Raw genomic sequence first — 21,204 nt, forward strand, 5'->3', positions numbered from 1 at the left:
AGTTCTTAAAAATTGTTATTTTTGATAAAAAAAGCTAATTATTGAAAAAATTTTAAAAAAAAAAGAGATTTTTTTGATTTTTACTTTGGATTTCAGATCTGGGGGGTCTAAAAAGTGTACATGTGAAGTTTCAGCTCTGTAGCATGTCCAGAACCATAAAAAAAAGATTGTTTGTATTAGAAAACTTTCTGACAGGGGGTTGGCTTCGCTGCTGTAACACCTTGCCGGTTTAATAGAAGGCATTTTTTTGAGTTCTTTGCAGTCAGGAAAAACATCTGAACTTGTGTATAGTAGTACTGTGCACAAGTTCTGATGTTTTGCCTGCCTCCAAAATTCCCCAAAAAATGCCAGCAAAAACACACCTGGGCATTTTTTTTTTTTTGGCTCTAGCGTTTTTTTGGGCATTTTTTGGGGTTCTTTTGAGGCAGGCAAAACATCTGAACTTGTGTATAGTGGTGTATATACACACATCCATATATTTATATACACACCTAGACATATATAGGTGTGATAGTAGCAGAAATATATGCTTGCGCTAATGAAATCATTTACAGTAATATATTTCTGCTACTATCACAGTAGTCCCGGACTTTTTCCGAACTTTACCCGGACACCGAACCCCATTGAAGTCAATGGGGACCCGAACTTTCAGGCACTAAAATGGCTCTAAAACACCAATGGAAAGGGCTAGAGTGCTGCAAATGGCAGCAAAACGTAGTTAAGAGCATGGCAAGTGCTCTGCAAACAAATGTGGATAGGGAAATAACTTAAAACAACAAAAAAAACCTGAAAAATAAAACAATGTTCTTCATCTGTGAAGGACGAGGCCCATATGGAGTAGGAGGGAGGTTGAGGTGGTGGTGGATGTGGCGGTGTCATAGGCGTGCGCACAGGGTGTGCCGGGTGTGCCTGGGCACACCCTAATCACCTAGGGCACATTAGCATTATCGCTCTGTTTGCCAGTGAGGAGATGGGAAAGATCTCCCTCGGACCTGCTCTGCCATAAGAGAAGTGCCACACACTTCTAATTCACTTTGCCAGCAGGGAGAGTAATGTACCGGGGCCATGTACATGTAGGCAAACACATGCATGTGTATTTAAACTTTGGGGTGCACACCCTAATGCAATAGGCTGCACACACCTATGGGCGGTGTAGGTGGAAGCGGCGGTGGAGGAGGACGAGGTAGCCAACACTGCTTTTTTTCAGTCATTTTAAATGAGGGTACACCCCAAAAGAGTGAGAAAGATCAAAAATAGAACAATGGCTGGGTAAGGTCGGTATCCATCTCTATTCTGCACAAGGTACGGAAAAGTCCTGTGGGATCCATGCCTGGTTCATTTTAATGAACGTGAGCTTGTCCACATTGTCTCTGGACAGGCGGCTGCGCTTGTCTGTGATAAGGCCCCCAGCCGTGCTAAATACACGTTCAGATAATACACTGGCTGCAGGGCACGCCAGCACCTCCAAGGCGTAAAGGGCAAGCTCAGGTCATGTGCCCAATTTGGAGACCCAGAAGTTGAAGGGGGCAGACCCGTCATTCACTACATGTAGGCGTGTGCACACATACTGCTCCACCATGTTGGTGAAATGCTGCCTCCTTCTAAGACGTTCCATATGAGCTGCTGCTATTTGTTGTGGCGTGCTGACAAAGCTTTTCCACATTTCGGCCATGCTAACCCTGCCTTCTGAGGTGCTGGCGGTGCCCTGGTTGCGTTGGCGACCTCTTCCTCCTCCTCCTCCTCTGCCTTGGCCTTGTGCTTCCACTGTGGCCCCGCTGTCAGGTGGGAATGCCAGCAGCATCGCGTCTACCAGCGTGCGCTTGTACTCGCGCATCTTGCGATCGCGCTCCAGTGAGGGAATTAAGGACGGTACGTTGTCCTTGTAACGGGGATCCAGCAGCGTGGCCACCCAGTAATCAGCACAAGTTAGAATGTGGGCAACTCGTCGGTCGTTGTGGAGACACTGCAGCATGTAATCACTCATGTGTGCCAGGCTGCCCAGAGGCAACGAAAGGCTGTCCTCTGTGGGAGGTGTATCGTCTGTGTCCTCTGTATCCCCCCAGACATGCACCAGTGATGGCCATGAGCTGGCCTGGGTGCCACCCTGCTGTGAACATGGTTCCATCTCCTCCTCCATCTCCTCATCCTCATCCTCCTCATCCTCCAGAACTGTGCCCATGCTGGACAATTGTGTCCCTGGCGTTTGTGGGTGCAGGAACCCACCCTCGGAGCCAATTGCGAATGACTGCCCTGAAAGCCTTGGAAATGTTACCTCTTCATCCTCCTCCTCCATCATTGCCCGAATCGTTTTTTGAAGGAGGCATAGAAGTGGGATAGTTAAGCTGACAACGGCGTCATTGGCACTGGCCATGTTGATGGAGTACTCAAAACAGCGCATCAAGGCACACAGGTCTCGCATGGAGGCCCAGTTATTGGTGGTGAAGTGGTGCTGTTCCGCAGAGCGACTCACGCGTGCGTGCTGCAGCTGAAACTCAACTATGGCCTGCTGCTGCTCGCACAGTCTTTCCAGCATGTGCAAGGTGGAGTTCCAACTTGTGGGCACGTCACATATGAGGCGGTGAGCGGGAAGGCCGAAGTTATGCTGCAGCGCTGAAAGGCGAGCATCAGCAGGGTGAGAATGCCGAAAGTGCGCACAGATGGCCCGCACTTTCTGCAGCAGCTCTGACATATCGGGGGATTATTTTTAAGGAACCTCTGCACCACCAAATTCAGCACATGCGCCAGGCAAGAGATGTGCGTCAAACCGGCTAGGCCCAGAGCCGCTATGAGATTTCGCCCGTTATCGCACACCACCAGGCCGGGCTTGAGGCTCGCTGGCAGCAACCACTCATTTGTCTGCTGTTCCATGCTCCTCCACAACTCCTGCGTGGTGTGTGGTTTTTCCACCAAACAGGCAAGTTTTAAAACTGCCTGCTGTCATTTACCCCTGGCTGTGCTGAAGTTGGTGGTGAAGGTGTTACGCTGACCGATTGAGGAGGCGGTAGAGGATGAGGAAGCGGAGTAGGAGGAGTTAGGAACAGGAGGCAAACTGAAGTGCCCTGCAATCCTCGGTGGTGGAAGGACATGCGCCAAATTGCTATCCGCCTCAGACCCATCCGCCACTGCATTTACCCAGTGTGCCGTTAGGGAGATATAACGTCCCTGACCGTGCTTACTGGTCCACGTATCGGTAGTTAGGTGGTCTTTGCCAGAGATGGCGTTGCGCAGTGCACACCTGATTTTTTCCCCCACTTGGTTGTGCAGGGAAGGGATGGCTTGCCTGGAAAAGTAGTGGCGGCTGGGCACGATGTACTGTGGGACAGCCACCGACATAAGGCTTTTAAAACTGTGCGTCTCCACCAGACGGAATGACAGCATTTCAAAGGCCAAGAATTTTGAAATGCTGGCATTCAGGGCCAGGGATCGTGGGTGGGTAGGGGGGATACTTCCTCTTCCTCTGAAGTGTTTGGGAGATGGAAAGCTGAATGCTTCCACGGGACATTGTGGAGATGGTTGGTGACCCAGGTGGTGGTGTTGCTGACAGATCGTCTGTTTGCGGGGTAGCAGGTGCCGGTATCACTACAGAGGTGGATGGAGAGGCCGAGACTGCAGCAGAAGAGGAAGCAGGAGGAGCCAGAAACCTTTCTTGGTTTTGAAAGTGTCTACTCCACTGCAGCTTGTGCTTTGCACTTAGATGCCTGATCATGCAGGTTGTGCTCAGGTTGAGAAGGTTTATGCTTCGCTTCAGGCTCTGATTGCACAAGGTGCAAACCACTCGTGTCCTGTCATCAGCACATTTTCTGAAGAACTTGAAGAGAACTCCTTTGAGCTGGCTTTGGTGCGCTCATTCCCTTGCTGCGTTGGGCAGTAGCAGGCGTAGTGTCTAGGGCACGGCCGCTCCGCTTCTGCACCCTGCTCCCTCTTCTGCGGTGCTGGTGGCTCTGTGTGACCACCGCCTCTTCCTCCAAACTACTCAGGTCACCTGCATGACCTTCATTCCCTGTGGGGTCGAGGACCTCATCGTCCTCCACATCATCTTCCACCCAGTCTTCACCCCTGCCCTCCTTGTCGGTCTCCACAATTCTGAGTGCCGCAGCAGTTGGCACCTGCGTTTTGTCATCATCGGAGATGTGCTGCGATGGTCCTTCCATGTACTCATCTTGGGAAATAAGTGGTATGGCATCGCTGCACTCAATCTCTTCCACTTTTGGGGCAGGGCTAGGTGGATGGCCCTGGGAAACCCTGCTGACAGAGTCATCAAAAAGAAGAAGAGACTGCTGCATGACTGAAAGAAGGATGGACATTGGCTGCAGGTGCCAACCGTGACCTTTCTGCAGTAGACTAGGTGGGAGACAATGTGAAGGAACTGGAGGCACTGTCAGCAACCCAATCTACTATCGCCTGTGCTTCTTATGGCCTCATCACTTCTAGAGGCGCATGATGCCCTACCAAATACTGCTGCAGGTTCTGTCACCTACTCACACTTGAGGAAGGTGTTTCACTTGTGCGTGTAGCTGGCACAGATCGACCACGTCCTCTCCTTGCAACAGGAGCTCTACCAGCAGCACCACGACCCAGGCCACGGCCCCTATTTGACGGTCACCTCATATTTCTGTAATTTATGATCTTGCCCTAGAAAGGTGTTTATTGAATAGCGGAACAAAACAACAACAGTATCGCACGGGTGTATCTCACAGTCAAATATGCAAACTATGCCGCAATTTAATTTTTTTTACCCCAAAAGGGTGTTTATTAAATAGCGGAATAGAAAAACAGTATACAAATACAACGGGTGTATCTCACAGTCAAATATGCAAAGTATGACGCAAATTTAATTTTTTTCACCCCAAAAGGGTGTATATTGAATAGCGGAATAGAAAAAAATATATAAAACGGTATATCTCACGCGTACAAACACGGACTAGGCCCCGATTACAATTTTTTGTACCCTAAAGGCAGGATGAGGAAGAGGAGTAGGAGGAGTTCGGAACAGGAGGAAAACTGAAGCGCCCTGCAATCCTTGGCGGTGGAAGGAGATGCGCCAAACAAATTTAAAAGGTGTATCTCACACGTACCGATACAGACTATGCCGTAATTTAATTTTATGCACTCCAAAAGGGTGTATATTGAATAGCGGAATAGGAAACATTTTATAAAACGGTGTATCTCACACGTACAAACACAGACTAGGCCCGATTGCAATTTTTTGTACCCTAAAGGCAGGATGAGGATGAGGAGTAGGAGGAGTTTGGAACAGGAGGCAAACTGAAGCACCCTGCAATCCTCGGTGGTAGAAGATGCGCCCCAAAAGATTGGAAGGTGTATCTCACACGTACCGATACAGACTATGCCGCAATTTAATTCTTTTTACCCCAAAGGGTGTAGATTGAATAGCGGAATAGAAAATATGATATCAAAAGGTGTATCTATCTCACACGTACAGACCCAGACTAGGCCCCGATTACTATTTTTTGTACCCCAAAGGCAGGATAAGGAGTAGGAGGAGTTTGGAACAGGCAGGAGCCAAACTGAAACACCCTGCAATCCTCGGCGGTGTAAGATGAGCCCCAAAAATTGGAAAGGTGTATCTCACACGTACCGATACAGACTATGCCGCAATTTAATTCTTTTTACCCCAAAGGGTGTAGATTGAATAGCGGAATAGAAAAAATGATATCAAAAGGTGTATCTATCTCACACGTACAGACCCAGACTAGGCCCGATTACTATTTTTTGTACCCTAAAGGCAGGATGAGGAGTAGGAGGAGTTTGGAACAGGCAGGAGGCAAACTGAAGCACCCTGCAATCCTCGGCGGTGGAAGATGCACCCAAAAATTGGAAAGGTGTATCTCACAAGTACCGATACGGACTATGCCGCAATTTAATTCTTTTTACCCCAAAGGGTGTAGATTGAATAGCGGAATAGAAAATATGATATAAAATTAGTGATTTTTCAATAGCACATGTGAACACAGCAGTGTCTTATGTCAGTCAGCTCTGCTGCAGGCTATGAAGGGGAAAAAAAAAGAAAATTCCCCTTTAAGTTTGTAATTTTTAAATAGATTAGTACAGACTATGCCACAATTAAATTTTTTTAACCCAAAAGGTTGTATATTGAATAGTGGAATAGAAAAAAGTATATAAAATTGAAAATCATTCAATAGCACATGTGAACACAGCAGTGTCTTATCACAGTCAGCACTGAAGCAAAAACGCTGCACACAACTGACTGATAAAAATAGATTCTTTTCTCCCTCCTCCTCAGCGGGCTTAACTGAGGGCAAAACGATTGTGTTCACTGCACCAACCCCCACACAGCAAAATCGATGTAGAACACTGACCCTGCCTATTCTCCAGCCTCACCCTAATATTCTTGATAAGATCGTTCACTGGCACTGCACAACCAACCCCCCACACAGCAAAATCGATGTAGAACACTGACCCTGCCTATTCTCCAGCCTCGCCCTAAAATGCCCTAATAACTCGCCCTGCCTGCACTCCGACCTGTCCCTGCATTCTTTTCGGACACAATACAATTTTTCACTGTCTGTCCCTAATCAGCAGCCAGCACGTATGATGTGTGCTCTCTCCCTAATACTACAGCAGAATGACGCAGCGCGCTGGGTCTCGAACTTATAAAGACATGGTCACATGCTTCAGATGGCCAATCACAGCTACTAATACATTAGTAGGCATGGCTGGGATGGCTTAAGGCACACCAGTTAAACGCTTGTTGATTGGCTGTTGAAAGCCTGCCATTAAAAGCGCGCCATTACATACAAAACAGGAAGTAAAATGACCGAACACGGATTTTAAACCCGAACATATAGTAAAGTTTTCGGGTCCGTGTTCGGGTAACAAAAATCCAATTATTCGGTACGAACATGAATAATACAGTCCGTGTTCGCTCAACACTACTTATGAGTTATCTTTTAGTTGCATAAGTATACAAATATAGCTATCTTAATCATATTGTTTATTATTGTGACACTAACTTTATCTTTCTTAGTTGACTCTTGTGATGTCTTATGGAGTCAACTTGTACTTTAATTCTCAGTAAAGCTACTTTGGTTAAGCAAAAGTCTGTGTGTTGCACTTTGTGTCACCCAGAGGGACTGCGGCTGGAGAAAGGTAACAAGTTACTTATTGGGGTGATCTCCTGAATTCTTTGTTCTCCTGTAGCCATTTGGTATTATAGTCCCATTTCGTGTCAGTTGTGCCTAGGGAGGGTTTGAGCCAATTCCAGGGGTTGGTAGGCAGGACGTAGACCCAATAATCTAATCAGCAGCTCCTGCGGGGGTGGTGCTACAGTATGATTTACTGGCTCTAAGTAGGTATATGGATCATTAGCTTTGGCTTTTCATGGACTGCTTTTCATTGCTCCTATAAAACTCAATGCATTATCTGTCCTCCACACATTTCGTACAAAAATATTTTTATTTAAATACAGCACTCTACTGGGGTTGGATACTATGCTGAGCATGTTCCTTTTTATGTTTAGTTTTGCTTTAAAAGATGTAACCCAATGACTAAAACTTCATATAAACTACAATCAATATTATAAATATAACATATTATGCTCAATACTTTAAAAATTGGAATCACAAATAAAGTTTCTTGCATCAATGATTTTTCAAATAAAATATGTGAAAAAACATTCTATTTGTGATTAATCATTATCTTGTGTATTTCCACCACTGTGTTCTATTTATTCCTTGTGACCATCACCAGTTGTGCTCTCACCTGGACTTGATGACCTTACATATTTATGTTAGGTCAGTTGCGCTTTCATCTGCATGCCAGCCAGCATGCAGCAATGTATCTAGTATTAGAACTGGAATATAACTTCATAAATTGTTGCAAGAGACTGTATTTGTGATTGGAATTTTAAAAGTATTGGGCATAATTATGATATTTTTATAATATTGATTGGGAGTTTAATAAAAGACCACATAGATGAGTTCTTGCTGGAAAAAAACATTTTAAGCAAAAGTCAACATGAATTCATGAGAGACAGAAGTTGTCAGACAAATGTGATTTCTTTTTATGAGAGGTAAGTAAAATCTTGGACAGAGGGATGGCTATGGACGTAGTATACATGGATTTTGCAAAAGCATATTACACAGTTCTCCACAAATGATGTATAAAGAAAAGTCTACAGGCTTGGAAAAATCAGTTTGTAAATGAATAGAAAACTGGCTAAAATATAGAATTCAGAGAGTAGTGGTTAATGATTCTTACTCTAAATGGTCTAAGGTTATCAGTGGTGTACCCCAAGGCTCAGTGCTGGGACCCTTACTTTTTAATATCTTTATAAATTATATAGGGTCTAGTATGAAAAGTAGCATTTCAGTCTTTGCAGATGACACCAAGCTTTGCAGTGGAATAACTTCCAACTTACAAGCTGACCTCAATGCACTGTTTCATTGGGCAACTATGTGGCAAATGAGGTTTAATGTTGATAATGTAAAGTTATGCACTTTGGGGCTAAGAATATGCATGTATCATACATACTAGGTGGAGTAGAACTGGGGGAATCCATAGTGGAGAAGGATCTGGGTGTTCTGGTAGATCATAAGCTTAATAATAGCATGCAATGCCAAGCTGCGGTTTCCAAAGCAAACAAAGTCCTTCCTTGTATTATGAGAGGTATGGACTCCAGAGAGAGAGAGAGATCGAGATCATTTTGCCCCTGTACAAATCATTAGTAAGACCTCATCTGGAATATGCAGTTCAGTTTTGGGCACCCGTTCTTAAAAAGGATATCAGGGAACTGGAGAAAGTGCAGAGAAGGGCAACCAAACTGATTAGAGGCATGGAGGAGCTTAGCAATGAGAAAAGATTAGAGGAACTGAATTTATTCTCTCTGGAGAAGAGGAGATTAAGGGTAGATAAGATCAACATGTATAAATACAGAAGGGGTCCATATAGTGAAATTGGAGTTCAGTTGTTCACTTTAAGGTCAATACAGAGGACAAGGGGGCACTCTTTACGTCTAGAGGAAAACAGATTTTGTCTCCAAATACGGAAAGGTTTCTTCACCGTAAGAGCTGTGAAAATGTGGAATAGACTCCCTCCAGAGGTGGTTCTGGCCAGCTCACTAGATTGCTTTAAAAAAGGTCTGGATTCATTCCTGGGTGTACTTAATATAAGTGGGTACTAACTTTTTTTTAGGTAAAGTTGATCCAGGGAATATCCAACTGCCTCTCGGGTGATCAGGAAGGAATATTTTTCCCCTGCTGTAGCAATTCGGATCATGCTTTGCTGGGGTTTTTTCACCTTCCTCTGGATCAACTGAGGGTATAGGATTGTGTATATGGGATTGTATGGTTGGGTTTTCAATACTGTTTTTTTTTTTTTGTTGGTTGAACCAGATGGACTTGTGTCTTTTTTCAACCTGACTAACTATGTAATTATGAATATGCATGCATCATACATACTAGGGTGAGTACAACTGGGGGAGTCAATGGTGGAATGGGATCTGGGTGTTCTGGTGGATCATAAGCTTACTAATAGCATACAATGCCAAGCTGTGGTTTCTAGAGCTAGAAAAATCCTTTCTTGTATAAGGAGAGGCATGGACTCCAGAGAGAGAGATATAATTTTGCCCCTGTACAAATCATTAGTAAGACCTCATCTGGAATATGCAGTTCAGTTTTGGGTACCAGTTCACGAAAAGGGTATTAACCACTTAAGCCCCGGAAGATTTTACCCCCATTCCGACCAGGGGGTATTTTGCGATTCGGCACTGCGTGACTTTAACGGACAATTGCGCGGTCGTGCGACGCTGTACCTAAACGAATTTGGCGTCCTTTTTTTCCCACAAACAGAGCTTTCTTTTGGTGGTATTTGATCACCTGTGCGATTTTTTGATCACGCGCTATAAACAAAAAAAAAGCGTCAATTTTGCAAAAATAGCAATATTTTTCACATTTTTTTATATGAAATTCCCCCCCAAAAAAATGTAAAAATCAAAATTTTTTAACATTTTCGGCCAATTTGTTTTATGCTACCTATGTTTGGTAAAAAAATCGCAAAAAGCGTATTTTGATTGGTTTGCGCAAAAGTTATCGCGTTTACTAACAAAGGGAAAGATTTTTGTCATTTTTGTTGTTTTTTTTTTTTTAACGCGTAATGGCGGCGATCTGCGATTTTTTTTGCGGTACTGCGACATTGCGGCGGACAGATCGGATCCTTGACTGACATTTTTGACACTTTTGGGGTTACCAGTGACATTTCTACAGTAATCAGTGCTATATATATGCACTGTTACTGTAAAAATACACTGGTAGTGAAGGGGTTAACTTTATTTGGGAGGGAGGGGCTGTGTGTGTCCCTAGGGGCGTGCTTTCTACTGTGATTGGCTGTGGCTTGAGCTGTAAGGACACTGATCAACGGATCTACATAGTAGATCCATGTGATCAGTGTCTTTACAGCGAGGAGAATGACAGGCAGCTTGTTTACACAAGCTGCCTGACATTCTCCCTCTCCCCCGCGGATCGCCGAGTGGCCGGCGGACATCGGGTCCGCTGGTCACACGCGCGGGGGGGTCCGTGATCACGCGGGAGTGGGAGCGCGCCTCCGGGGGCGCGCGCTCGCTCCCTAGACCCTCACAAGCAAGCAATGTAGCCCTACGTTAGTTTGCCTGTGAGGGGCTGACCGCCGACGTAGATAGTCGTGCGGCGATCGGCAAGTGGTTAAGGAACTGGAGAAAGTGCAGAGAAGAGCGACCAAACTGGGTACCAACATTTATAGGTAAAGGTAATCAACGGAATATCCGGTTGCCTGTTAGGGGATCAGTAAGGAAACTTTTTCCCCTGCTGGAGCAAATTGGATCATGCTTTATTGTTTTTTTTTTTTTTGTTTTTTTTTTTACTTCCTCTTCAACTGTGGGTATAGGATTGTATATTCAACCAGATTAACTATGTAACCATGTAACTATATTGTCACCATATGGACTTGCTCATATCCATGTTTGGATTGTTCTTCAGAGAGCATTTGACATGCAATGAGGAAGCATCTGGGTTGATTTACTAAAGGCAAATAGACTGTGCACTCTGCAAGTGCAATTGCTCCAGAGCTTAGAAAATGAGGTAACGCTTCACTTTGCAAACAATACCCAATCACATGCAAGGAAAATAAAGAAAACAGCATTTTTGCTTGCACATGATTGGATGATGGAAGTCAGCAGAGCTTCTGCTTATTTACTAAACTCTGGAGCAACTGTTCTTTCCAATTAGCCTTTAGTAAATTAACCCCATTGTGTTGCCTCCTTACCACCTACTTTAACCCCTTGGATGCCACACAATCAACTCCATTGGGTCATAATCAGCAGGCGTAGAGGGGATCCTGCAACAACTGCAAAGCAAACAATCACAGCCAGGTGGTGATGCCACCTGGTGACCCCGCCCCTTGTGACATCATCAACCCAGCATACCCCATTCAGTGACATCACAACAAGGCAGGCTCACCCACTGATGTCATCGAATGACTCCACTCCTTAGCTATATAGGAACTGTAAGACAGAGGAGCAGGCAGTCCGTGGGAAGCGTTCAACAAGGCTGGAGGTTTTTTTTTTCTTTTTTTCGGCAGGCAGCGTGAGATGGATCAGGGGACATTGTCAAATTCTTATTTACTGTCTTTATTCACTTTTTACACACTTTTTTGTGAAAGGGTAGGATACTCATTCACATAGGGGGGGCTGGGATCTGGGAGCCCCCTTGTTAAAAGGGGCTTCCAGATTATGATAAGCCCCATGCCCACAGACCCACACAACCACTGGCCATGGTTGTGGGAATGAGGCCTTTGTCCCCATCAAAATGGGGACAAGGTGCTTTGGGGTGGGAGGCAGAACCTCTCCTACCCCAAAGCACCCACCCCCCATGTTGAGAGCATGTGGCCTGGTATGGTTCTGGCGGGAACGGCGCTCGCATGTCCCCATCTTTCCTAAACCTGCTGGGCTGTATGCTCAGAAAAATAATTGGTATAAATTTTGAGGGGACCCCATGCTGTTTTTTTGGGGGGCATGGGGTTTCCCTTAGAATAAATACCAGACCTAAAGGCCCACGCTGTTTTTTTTCAGAATTTTCAGCTGTCAGTGGGGAAGCCAGTTGACAGCTGATAACTCATCGGTTGTTAAGGATGCAGTGGCCGGCTTCCCAGCCCGCTGCTTAACAACCAGCTTTTCTTCACACAGAATTTGAGTCAGTCAATCATTTGTCAACCGATCCGAATTCCAATTGTTCTGAAAATTCAAAATTCGTTACAGAATAAATAAATGAAAAAAATTTTAACGAATTTCAACAAAATTTGTTACTATTTAATTTGGAGATTTAGATACATCTGAATCTCCGAATAACAAAAACGTAGTCTGAATTTTTATTCAGACTGAAACAAATTGCACATGTCTAGTAATTAATCACTGCAAAATGTCTTTAAAACAAATAAGGTAACTCCTTCCCACCCAGCCCCTGGCATCCCTTTATTTTAGCTAATATACTAGGGGTAGGAAGTTCTGTCCGATCATATGACCCTTGAGATTGGCGGTCCCAGTGGTCACATGATTATGGGCTGGTCCTGTTGGCTCCTGATCATTACTAGAGACAAGGAGACGTCTTTGACAGGTTGGTCGCTGTGTTTGGAATATGCAGTGAGGGTGTTCTCAGTATAGAAACCTCTGTCACCCATGGATGTAAATGTGTGGTGTTTTAGGAGTTGAAGCCCACCCTCTTTGCAACAGGTTAGGTTTATTTGGCAGAGGGAATTTAAAATTTAGGTGAATTGCACTAATTGCAGAGAATATTGGGGTATAAAGGGGGTATAAAGCTGTTATATTTTGTTCTGGCAGGACCAGCTGAAATAAACTTATTAAACAGATATAATGAAATCCTTTTGATTGTATACTAAAAACAACATTTCGGGGAAAGAGGGCTTGGCCATTGAAACACACGTCAGTTAATGCAAAACTGAGTCAGTGACAGAGGATGACTTTATGGTCCTTTATTGGTCATTTGTATCTAGTGATATAAAAGGATCAAAACTACGGATGGGCCGAAAACAGTGAACCCCATTAAAGTCTATAGGAGCTGAACAGGAAAAATCAAAAGTGCCCATTTTGAAGGCTTACATGCAAGCCCCAAAGCACCCCCCCCCCCGAGTTGAGGGCATGTGGCCTGGTATGGTTCAGGCGGGGGGCACTTGCTCGCTCCCCCCCCCTTTCCTGACCTGCCAGGCTGCATGCCCAGATAAGGGTCTGGTATAGATTTTTGGGGGGGACATTTTTTTAAATTTTTGTGTGGGGTTTCCCTAAAATCCATACCAGACCCCAAGGTCTGAACGGCTGAACAGGCAAATGTTTGGCCCAAACTCATGATCGGGCCAAACTGTTTGCTCAACCCTAATCAAAACGGGGATGAGTTGTGTTTTACATACTGGTTTCAAGTGATCTTGTGAATATTATACGTTTTTTAAGGCCGGTTAACTCTCTGTTTTGTTTTTGGACCAGTTTGAAGATTTTCCCAGTCCTGCGACAGCTAAAATACAGAGAACACTACTGTCTGATTGGGTTCTATTGGAGCATGTGAAGGAGCGTTGGGCAGTTGGCTACCATTCAGAGTGTATCCTATAGCACTTGAGCACTGGCTGGGAGAAATTTAATAGTATATTAGACGAAATGGAGCAAATAGGAATGTTTATATACACTTTAGGCCCCTTTCAAATGGGCTGTCTGATCGGGTCAGTCAGTCAGTTTTTCAGGCAGACCAGATCGGACCGTGCACTCTCCCCTATGGAGCAGCCAATGCCAGCTGTGACGGGTCCACTGCCATCCGCCACTATCTGATCCAATCCTTTCTGCAAAATCTAGGCGAATGGTGCTCCTATTTTTCATCCATAGGATTGGATAGGTTAGAGTGAAGACGGACTGGTGGTACATTTTCACCCAACTTCCCCATAGAGGAGAGCAGGACTGTGTTTGTCTCCACTCTGCACAGTGAGCAAAGACAGACCTGTCATCTGCCTGCTCAGCGGGGATCAGTGGAGAAACAGAGGCGCCTGTGTGGAAGGGGCCTAACAAGCCAGGACAGTACAAATATCCCCCAAATTAGCCTTTTTTTGGAAAGTAGACATTCCAAGGGATTTAGTAAGGAGCATGGTGAGTGTTTTTGAAGTTGTCATTTTTTTTACTGCTTTTTTATTTTTAATTTTTTTTTAACTAAACAGTTCCCTAGCTGGTCCAAATATGAGGTAGCTGAGATTTGAGCTACTTAAAAGCCATCACAATGTATACTCAGGGACTTGGAAGACTTTAGCATGGGCATTTATGCAGAGTGGTTGTTTATGTTTATTACAGTCATGTGTACCTTAGTGGTTTTGGCAGAATGTATTTAGCAGACTAAACTTTAAGCTAAATCACACATTTTGGTCTATCTATGTTCAAATGCTTGACCCAACCGTACACACCTAAACATAAACTATCACTGTATATGTAAAACATTACAGCCATTTGGTGGAATGAGCGGGTATATTCGTTTAGGTTAGTTGATGCCAACAGTGCTGGAAATTTAGCTATTGTAGTGTGGCAGAACTTGCAGAGTATATTTGCTTAAATGTCTTCCTTAAAAGAGTGTTAAGTGATCAATGATATGTTTGTAAGATTTTTTCTCAATAATTACCTATGTTGTGAAATTAAATGTTAATGCAAACAGAGAACAGGGATCGTGGGGCTTTAAATAAGGCAGGTCAAGAACTGAGATATACAAAAATAGAATTTAAACGTAATAATTTATTATACATACAGTGATTGATACAAATGTTGACAGTGTGATGGACTCCGGACACCCCGACTGGGTATCTCTGCCAAAAAGCTGCTTCCTAAGCTCTGGAACACGAGATCCGTGAATCTGGCTATAGTTACCCCAAGAACTAGACAGTGCCAGTTTTAGAGTAAACCAGAATAAGAACTGCTTTTTCAAACACAGGCACAAAGAGATATACACTGTGGGACAACCCCCGATCCACATACACATATACTGTACATGCCATAATAGGTTGATCTTAAGGCAGACAGAAACAATAGAACAATTGGATACAGGTACTTAACAATAACAAACCCCACCCCACCTCACTATCTAGCAAGGGTCTATGAGAGACTTCAACAATATTCAAGCAATCTGAAAAGTCAAATTGTTTATCTTTATATATTTCTTGAGGGATATTGTTCAGAAATATTATTGTCCTAAGTGAAAGAGGCTCTTCATTTTTTCAACACAAACCACACATATAGAACCCAGGATAACCGGGGTACCACGAAATGCTGAGTCCTGTGTGGTTGTACAGCGAGTCTGATTAGTGCAGACCCGACTGGGGTTCTTGGTCACCCTCTGCCCCTAATAGACACAGGGTGACTTACACATAAGAATGGCCGGGGAAGCTGGACAAGGAGTTTCCTGACCTCTCTAAAGTAATCTGGGTTCCACGAGCCACCCACCCAAAGTGACTCCTGTCACAGACAGCAGTTACAAATATGATGCAGACATGTATACAAAAAAGGCTGACACGAAAAAATATATATAGTAAAGACATTGTTATAATAGTAATAAGATATATTCAGTAAAAAAGTACATGCTTGTCACTAAATGTTGCATCTTTGCATCTAAGTAACTCTACGCGTTTTGTGGATCCCTGTCCACTCATCAGGAGTTTAAAGCCATAGAATTACCTGTAAATGTATAACATGCGAATTTGTATAAAAATACACGAAATCTCAAAGAAAAAAAAGAAAAAAAGAAAAAACTTTGCCTCATCACTTACACATGTCGGCATCAAAAATATACCCAGCATCTGGGTAGAAATGAACGCACCAGGGCAGACGTCTAAACCAGGGCCATGGCAAGGATGAACCACCCAGTCCAAGGGGGAGGGGAAGGAAGAGTTGGGAAGGCAGCCAGAAGGCAAACCAGGACATATGGAACCATTCGTGAGAAGTGAACCTACATGTAGAGAGGTGCAAATCTAAAAAAAAGTATATATATATATATATTATATTTATAATATTTTTTTTTGTTTTTTTTTCCCCCATGTATATGGTTTTAACCTCCATTTTATCCTTTGGTCACTGAGCACTGTTTAGTGTCTTTCACGAATCTCCCTCAGTACCTTTGAATTTCCCATGGCTTTGGGGAACACATTATCAGACACTAATCTCTACCTATCTACTTATTAGCATATACTTTTCACTTTTTAATGTATATATATATATATATATATATATATATATATATATATATATATATATATATATATAAATGTGGACGCCTGAATATATTTTAAGATAGCAATTGTACCAGCATCCCAAAAAGATATATCATATGGGAAATTTTAGGAATACCACACAACCAACCTCCCAATTGGTCGATGGGGGGGAAAAAAGGGAAGGGGGGGGGGAAAGGGAAAGAAAATGAAGGGGGAATGTGTCTAGGACTTTCAAGGTACCTTATTCAATAATAAACAATAGTAAAATCTATAATTTTTATTGTGAGAAAACAAGATAATAAAATCACATGACAAAAAATATGGATACAATCCGTGTTACCATATACTCCAAATAATGTATTACATGTACAGTATAAGTTTTGCAATCCTGGAGTGGATTTTCAAACTTCAAACAATGCGCAACCTCGACATGTTTCGTGGTATACCCACTTCTTCAGGAGGATGTTATGCACATTAATACTTGCATCTAGTAATGACAATAGGATGATTAATAATGACATTTAACAATGAACAGTATAGCAAAGATCATACAGCTCAAAATAGGGGAGGAGCCATCTTACCCAAAATTGGGAGCGTGGGTAGATCACAAATTATAGGACCCAGCCATCATGTGCCTCTCACCGGCGGACATGGGGGACACTATATATAGATTGGTTATAAAAGGTATACATGTTTTATCGGCTAGTATAATTTAGAAAATTAATCACCACCATCACCAAAAAAGTCAAAGGGAAAACAAGAGAGATATATAAAGGATGGGGAAAGATAGAGAAGGAAAAGGGGAAAAAAAGAGGGGAATGGGGAAGGGGAGGGGGGGGGGGTTTGGGGGGGAAGGGAGGAAAAAGGGGCCAGAAGGAAGGAAGAGGGAGGGGAAAGAAAAGAAAATAGGTAAAAGTGGGGAGAAAAACATAAGGCAGAGGGAAAAAAACAAAAGATGGGTGTAGGATATAATGAAGGAAAGACAAAAGAAAGATGGAAGGATATGGTGGTGGCTTAGATGGATAAAACCATGAATGAAAATAAGGAAAAGGAAATCACCAATCACCCAGTGAGAAAGCACCCCGGTGTTTTGGAGGTCATGCTTATATATGTCTATAACCAGACAAAGAAACATACCCCAGAACAAATCATACGGAGCCACCCACTGATGAGGTAAGTATATAAAATCAAATCAATCCCAACCGATTTCCAACCTGGACAGGGGTCAGACAGAGGAGGATAATGTATAAGCACTATATAGATGGTATAGTGCTGATAGCTGTTATATCCCACTTGATGATGGAAATTCAAAGGACAATTTACTTGTATCCAGACCCGTTTCCCTGGGCCAGGAAAGACACAGGGAATAGACCACCTGCAAAATATATAAACTGTATGAGCATGGATTAGCCCTATACATCTCGGTTATGTGGTCATGTAATGGCACCACACTGTAGCCTAATGATAGCTGTCCAGGTTTGTCTTACCCTCTAAGGTCCTCAGTCTGTGTGTCCAGGTGGATGGTAAGGAATGCTAGCGTCAGCCGCCATTGTTAATAGCGGGCGCTATTTAAGTGTCCGCCTAGTGGGCGGACGTCACCGCACTCTGTGGAGGTGCGTGACGTCAGACCACTCTGACCACCAAGGTCCGCGCATGCGCGAATGAATCTCTACCTGGGGGGTTGGGAGAGGATGGTCTTTTCGGAGGCCAGCTTTAAATCTTACCTTGAATGTGTGCCCTTCTGGCACAGATTCATAGATGACTTGTTCCTTGCCTGGACAGGCACTGAGCAGCTTCTGGAGGAATTCCTGGACAGGCTGAATGAGAATGAGTGGAACTTACGTTTCACCTATTCTCACAGCAAATCTGAGATTCCTTTCTTAGATCTATTAATTTTGAAATCTCCTGAGGGGTATTTATCCACGGATTTATATCGCAAACCCTCAGCAGGGAATACTTTACTACATGCCACCAGTGCACATCCTAGACCACTCATTCATAGTATTCCCTACGCACAATATTTAAGATTGCGTCGCAATTGTTCTCGAGACGAGGACTTCTTTGCTCAAGCCAATCTGCTACGTCAACGTCTCTTGCAAAGGGGATATACTCGCACCAATCTAAGGAAAGCTTTCAATAGGGCTGCCGCATTAGATAGATCCTCTCTACTCCATCCGCCTCCTAAAGCTCCCCCTTCTAACACTGTGAAATTGATCACTAAATTCTCTACCCATCACCAGGAACTACGTACCATTATTGCACAACACTGGCATATGCTCACAGAGCATCATGTGTTAAACAAATATGTCAGGGATACCCCAGAATTAGTGTTCCGTAGAGCTACCTCTCTACGCGACCGCCTAGTACATAGTCACTACAATGTAAGTGAACGCAGAACCATGGGCTCTCGTGGTACATTCCCCTGCGGGGACTGCCCACGTTGCCCGTGGATACTAGCGGGCACCACATACCGCTTACCAGACGGTAATTTGTTTTCACCACGTGTCCATATCACATGTGAAACTAAAGGAGTCATATACTTGATGATATGTGACTGTAAAGCCTTTTACGTAGGGAAAACAAGACGGGAATTAAAACAACGGATTGGGGAACATTTATATTGCTCTAACACGGGCAAACTGACAGCAGTAGGCAGACACATCGGCCTACATCATAGGTTTCAACCTGAGGTGGTTAAGTTCTTTGCCTTAGAGGCCGTCCCAGAAAACCCTAGGGGTGGAAACTGGGACAGGGAACTACTACAGTGTGAAACCCGGTGGATAGAGAGATTGAATGCGGTAGTCCCCCCAGGGCTAAATGAAGTAAACAGTTACAAACCTTTTTTGTAACTGTCTAACCATGTCCAATTATTTATTGACATATATTTCATTTCATTTTATTTTTCTTTTTCTTCCCTCCTATCTTAATTCTAATTCTATTTATTTGGCCTTGTCTGTGCCTTACTCCATCCCCCTCTCTTCCTTCCTTTCCTCCTATCCCCTTCCCTTCCTTTCCCCTTTTTATTATTTTTATTATTATTTTCATTATTATTATTTTTCCCCCTACCATATCTTTCCCTCCCCTTTACTCTATCCACCTATCTATTGGAATACCCTAACAATCAATGATACAATTAACCACTAGATGGTGTTTTTCTAATATGAGTACTTCTTTGTGTTAAGTGTAATAACACGTATATATATATCCATATGTTTAATATGACATACTCTATTTGTCAATGATGTGTATTGAACGTTGTATGGGGCATATTATATATTTTTTGCTGCATATTTAACCCCCTTTTTGTTTGTTTCCATCTACAATTTGGGAGCCTTGGCTGGATCTGGATTCGGGGGCGGGGCCAACTCTCACTGGCGGACATGTGACCCCATGGTTGGGAGCGTCATATCACGCTCAACCAAAGTCACGGATTATTTCCGGTGATGCCGCGCACGCGCGTTCATTCGCGCATGCGCGGACCTTGGTGGTCAGAGTGGTCTGACGTCACGCACCTCCACAGAGTGCGGTGACGTCCGCCCACTAGGCGGACACTTAAATAGCGCCCGCTATTAACAATGGCGGCTGACGCTAGCGTTCCTTACCATCCACCTGGACACACAGACTGAGGATCTTAGAGGGTAAGACAAACCTGGACAGCTATCATTAGGCTACAGTGTGGTGCCATTACATGACCACATAACCGAGATGTATAGGGCTAATCCATGCTCATACAGTTTATATATTTTGCAGGTGGTCTATTCCCTGTGTCTTTCCTGGCCCAGGGAAACGGGTCTGGATACAAGTAAATTGTCCTTTGAATTTCCATCATCAAGTGGGATATAACAGCTATCAGCACTATACCATCTATATAGTGCTTATACATTATCCTCCTCTGTCTGACCCCTGTCCAGGTTGGAAATCGGTTGGGATTGATTTGATTTTATATACTTACCTCATCAGTGGGTGGCTCCGTATGATTTGTTCTGGGGTATGTTTCTTTGTCTGGTTATAGACATATATAAGCATGACCTCCAAAACACCGGGGTGCTTTCTCACTGGGTGATTGGTGATTTCCTTTTCCTTATTTTCATTCATGGTTTTATCCATCTAAGCCACCACCATATCCTTCCATCTTTCTTTTGTCTTTCCTTCATTATATCCTACACCCATCTTTTGTTTTTTTCCCTCTGCCTTATGTTTTTCTCCCCACTTTTACCTATTTTCTTTTCTTTCCCCTCCCTCTTCCTTCCTTCTGGCCCCTTTTTCCTCCCTTCCCCCCAAAACCCCCCCCCCTCCCCTTCCCCATTCCCCTCTTTTTTTCCCCTTTTCCTTCTCTATCTTTCACCATCCTTTATATATCTCTCTTGTTTTCCCTTTGACTTTTTTGGTGATGGTGGTGATTAATTTTCTAAATTATACTAGCTGATAAAACATGTATACCTTTTATAACCAATCTATATATAGTGTCCCCCATGTCCGCCGGTGAGAGGCACATGATGGCTGGGTCCTATAATCTGTGATCTACCCACGCTCCCAATTTTGGGTAAGATGGCTCCTCCCCTATTTTGAGCTGTATGATCTTTGCTATACTGTTCATTGTTAAATGTCATTATTAATCATCCTATTGTCATTACTAGATGCAAGTATTAATGTGCATAACATCCTCCTGAAGAAGTGGGTATACCACGAAACATGTCGAGGTTGCGCATTGTTTGAAGTTTGAAAATCCACTCCAGGATTGCAAAACTTATACTGTACATGTAATACATTATTTGGAGTATATGGTAACACGGATTGTATCCATATTTTTTGTCATGTGATTTTATTATCTTGTTTTCTCACAATAAAAATTATAGATTTTACTATTGTTTATTATTGAATAAGGTACCTTGAAAGTCCTAGACACATTCCCCCTTCATTTTCTTTCCCTTCCCCCCCCCTTCCCTTTTTTCC

At 43.5% G+C, this 21,204-nt stretch overlaps 1 protein-coding gene; it reads left to right on the forward strand.

The window, feature by feature from the left end:
* The window catches only part of LOC309563154 (trypsin-like), a gene marked incomplete at both ends in the record, with an annotated part of 280,915 nt that overhangs the window by 206,189 nt on the left and 53,522 nt on the right, over positions 1–21,204 (forward strand).

This window comes from Pelophylax lessonae (genome assembly GCF_965119305.1).
Source record: "Pelophylax lessonae genome assembly, chromosome: 9".
NCBI classification, from domain to species: domain Eukaryota; kingdom Metazoa; phylum Chordata; class Amphibia; order Anura; family Ranidae; genus Pelophylax; species Pelophylax lessonae.